This window comes from Castor canadensis, chromosome 4 (genome assembly GCF_047511655.1).
Source record: "Castor canadensis chromosome 4, mCasCan1.hap1v2, whole genome shotgun sequence".
NCBI classification, from domain to species: Eukaryota; Metazoa; Chordata; class Mammalia; order Rodentia; family Castoridae; genus Castor; species Castor canadensis.
The window spans coordinates 63,496,218-63,500,898 of record NC_133389.1 but is presented as its reverse complement, the minus strand read 5'-3'; the positions used below and the strand labels follow the sequence as shown (position 1 = coordinate 63,500,898).

The following is a 4,681-nucleotide window of genomic DNA, read 5'->3' as shown; positions in this document are numbered from 1 at the left end:
TTCAAGATCATGCCAATTGAAACTGGCCTATTGTGAAGTTTGGCTGTTTTGTTTCTCTCCTGAATTCTCCTCAGGTCAGATAACAACTTAGTTTCATTTGGTTATTGGGGAACTTTAGCATGAGTGACTCCATTATCATTATGACTTAATTACCAGATGAGGGTTTTAGCTCAGATTTTTATTTTCCATGCAAAATCTACAAGTGTAAAAAGAATTTCACACACAAAACAGAGACACTCACAAGGTGGGAGTTTTCCTTCTATAAAGACTTTGATAATAAAATAACACTTGATTATTAGCAGCACACCAGTCTTCAGGTTTGGGATATTTTTAATAAAAGGAAATATTTGGTTTTCCGTGAGTTATGATTACAAAAACAGTGCTGTAGGACAAACATGCAAAAGTGAAAATGAAAACTGGAATCTCATATCCAAATAACTTTCACAGAATCAGTAAATTTATTTGCTAGAAATGTGTCCTTAGGGAATCACACACACCACAACGCTCACTCTACTAAACACATGCTGTGCTATAAGTTGTTGCCTATAAAGCTGAGAGAGAATGATGCTTTTATTTTCAGTTATTCAAGTATTCTGAAACAAGCTGAAAATTCTGAAAATGAAAAAAAACAAGTATTTGTATATTTCAGGGTTTCTTTTTTTAAGGTTCCATATTGATTCTACTGGGAATACAAGGTGTGGGTGGAAATCCAAAAGATTTAATTCACGGTACAGAGAAAAAAACAAAAATAACTTCTCCATATTGAACAGCCTATAATAGTATCTCTGGAGAACTCTTTGCTTCCTTAACAGAAGTCTTTCTGAACTCCTGGAACCCCTGCAGAGCCACAGACACTGACAGGTCAACAGAGCACAGGAGGGCATCCCAAGTCAGCCAGAATCACTGCCTAGGACCTTAGCCTTACATTTCATAGGTTTTGTGGATTATACTCAAAGTTTAATATGTGTTTAACATTATTAAGTGCAGATGTATCAGTGCCTTAATAGGGCTTCTGGGATTTTTATTGCTTTCATGGAAATATACCTTCTGGTTTCCAAAAAAGTAAGCCACATCAATTTTGCACATCCATAAGTATTTCAAAAGTTCTATTTCTTTTCTATTAGGATACGATCTCTTATGGCAATAATCTCTAAGAAACTGTTTCTTTTCCTCTTATGAATGGCCATTGTATTGTTTAGGATCTAAAGCTAACACCTGAAGCTCATCATCATTGGCTACCAGTCCCTCCGTCCCACTTTCATTCCTTTTTCTCTTCAAAGGCACAGCATTTGACCCTTTCTCCGCATCTAGGGCTATATCAGCATTTAGGATGATCTGTAGCTCCTATTAATCTTTCTGATCTTCTGCCTCCAAATGTCCACCAGGCAGCTTTCTCTTTACAGGGAAGGTGGAATCAGGAGTCACCTCCCCATTGACTACCAGCAGTTTACTATTCTCAATAAAACCAGGCTGAACTTGCATGTCTGAGCTGCACAGTGAACATTCTGGGCAAAAGAAAATCATCTAGGAGTGATGCAATAAGCTTCCCATGTTTAAAATGTAACTCTTCCAACACTTTGTACTACATCATGGAAAAGCATGTGCTGGTGGCCCATTTTCATTAATTAACTCCTCCTTTGGCCTGAGAACTGAGAAAAGGGAGGTGGGACAGCTAAAATGAGGAACACTATTTCTGTGGACAAGACCTCACCTTCTGACAAGAAATGCAGCACCAACACCAGGAGCGAGGACACTCTGATGTACCATATTCTGACATCCGATGTGCACAGAGAATTGGAGATTAAGCTGAGGTCTGTGATTTCAGAACACATCATCCATTACCCACCTTCTGCTGCCAAGTCCCATGTGGCTCTGATGTCTAGCCCTCTGCCCAGGTACTAGAGCGGCCTAGAAGTTATGTCAGCAGTTTAAAGTGTACTATTTCCAGAAAAGTAACAAAACACATTCAGTACAGGCACATTTGTTTCTCAGAATACTTCATCTCTCCTTCCCCCATTCTCTTGTGTATTCATTCACTTTTGGTTTATACACATTTGTTAGAAATACAGCTGCTCTCTTTATGGGAAATAATGCTTTCATTTTCTTTTGGATACATACCTAAGAGTAGAATCCCTTGGTTATGTGATCGGCATATGTTTACAGTTTTCATCATCTGCCAAACCACATGTGCATCCCAGTTTATGTCCACATAAGCAGGGTGACTGTGTTCCAGTTGTGTATATTTGCAGTCTTAGCAATCACAGTAGATATGTGATGGCATTCCTTTCTTTTTCATGTTTTCATTTCCTGGATGACTAGAGATAATTGGGCATTCTTTCCTGAGTTCTGTAGAACTTTTTTGGAGCCCACAACTAACCCCAGGAACAACATTTATTTTATTTCTTGGCAGTACTGGGATTTGAATTCAGCCTCTCCTTGAGAAACTTGGCCTGTCCTTTTTTGTGATTTTTTTTGAGATAAGCCCTCACAAACTGTTTGCCTGGGTTTGCTTTCAACCAGGGTCCTCCTGAACTCTGCCTCCTCTGGAAGCCTGACCCCAAATAGTCCCCCAGTTTTATCCTCATGTTGCTGATTTTGTTAAGGATCAAAATCTATATATGAGACAGAACATGTGACACTTATCTTTCTCAGTCTAGTTTGTTTCATTTAAAAGAATGACATCTTGTTTCACCCATTTTCCTCAAACTACATAATGTCATTCTTTTTATGGCTAAGTCACACTCCATTGTGTATAGATACCATATTTCATCTTTCATTGGATGATGGGCATCAAGGCTGATGCCATAGATTGGCTATGGTGAATAGTATTGCTAGATACATGGGTGTGGAGGTGTAGTTATTCTATGCAGACTCATAATCCCTTGGATATATGCTCGGGAGTGGTATAGCATGATCACCTGGTAGTTTTATTTTGGGATTTTGGAAGAAACTCCACACTGATTTTGACAGGAGCAGCACTAATTTGTATTCCTACCAACCTTGTGTCCAGGTTTGTTTCTCCTGATGTTCTCACCAACATGACATGATTATATTCTTGAAGATTGCAAGTCTGACTGAAGTGTTATGGAATCTCAGTGTCATTTTGATTTATATTTCCTTTATGGATATGGATGTTTCAAATTGTACATGTATTTATTGGCCATCTGTATTTCTTCCTTTGAGAATTGCTTAATTTCACTATCTGATAATTGGATTGTTTGTTCTTTTGGCATTTAATCAAGGGAGATTATTATATAATCTAGATATTACTCCTTTATCTGATGAATACTCAAAACTACTTACTAGCATTTTATAGGTTATGCCTCAATGCTGGCAATTGTTTCCTTTGCTGTGCAAAAGGTTTTTAATTTGATTCAATCTCAATTCTTGGTCATATTTCCTAATCAATTGTAGTCCTATTGAGAGAGGTATTACCTATGCCTAAACCTTCAACAATCTTCTTTTAATGTTCCACTAGTACTTTCAAAGTTTTAGGATTTACATTTAGTTCTTTGATGGATTTTGAATTATTTTTATATAGTTTGAGAGATAAGGGTATAAATGCAGTCTTATCCATGTGGATATCCTGTTTGCCCAACACCATTTGTTCAAGAGGCCAGTATAATATTTTAGCACCTTTCTCAAGAGTCAGATTGCTGTAGCTGTGTGACATTATTTCTTTATCTTCTATCCTATTCCACGTGTTTATGGGTCTATACCAGCACCATGCTGTTTTTGTTACTCTGGCTCTGTAGTGTAATTTAACACCAGGTATTTGGATACTACCAGCAGTGTTTTATTCATTCATTATTCCTTTGGTTACCCACTATCTTTTCAGCTTCAAATGTGAATTTTAGGATTGATTTTTCCATTTTTGTGAAACATGACATTGGAATTTCATGGGGATGGCATTAATTTGTAGATTGCTTTTAGTAGTATAGCCATTTTCACAATATTAATCCTGTGAAACCATGAACATCAAAGTTCTTTGCATTTGTTAGTGTCCTCCTCAGTTTCTTTCTTGGTATGTTGATTTTGTATCCTGCTACTTTGTCAACATTGCTTATCATATCAAAGATTTTTGGTGGAGTATTTAGGATCTCTTAAGTGTTACTTTAGATCATCTGCAAATAAGAGTAATTTGACTTCTTCATTTCCTGAAGGTATCAATTTTTTTGTCTTGCCTTAGTGCATTTCACTGAGAAAGAGTGGAGAAAGTGGACACCATTGTCTGGTTCTGACCTCACAGTAAATGGTTTCAGTTTTTTCCCATTTAGATAAAGTTTGTTTTTACTTTTTCATACAGCCTTTATTATATTTCTTGGTGTTTCAAGGTTTTTATCATGAAGGGATGTTGAATTTTTTAAAGGCTTTTCTGCATCTGTTGAGATGATCATGTGATCTTTTTCCTTTATTTTCTTTATGTGCAATGTATTACATTGACTAATTTGCATATGTTGAAGCATTCTTACTTCCTATAAAGAAACAAACTCAGTCATGGTGCATGATGTTTTCATTATGATGTTGAATTTTTTGCCAGCATTTAGCTAAATTTTTTATACCTGTGTTCATCAAAACTATAATGGTGTTATTTTTTTTCTTTCTTTATGTGGTTTTTTTTATTAATACTTGATTCATTGAATGGGTTCAGGAGCATTTCTATTCTTTCTGTGTTGTGGAA

At 36.4% G+C, this 4,681-nt stretch overlaps 1 pseudogene; it reads right to left on the bottom strand.

Moving 5' to 3' along the window:
* Positions 1-928: 928 nt before the first annotated feature.
* LOC141422682 (activity-dependent neuroprotector homeobox protein 2-like) lies at positions 929-1,524 on the bottom strand (annotated as a pseudogene).
* Between the last annotated feature and the right edge of the window lie 3,157 nt (positions 1,525-4,681).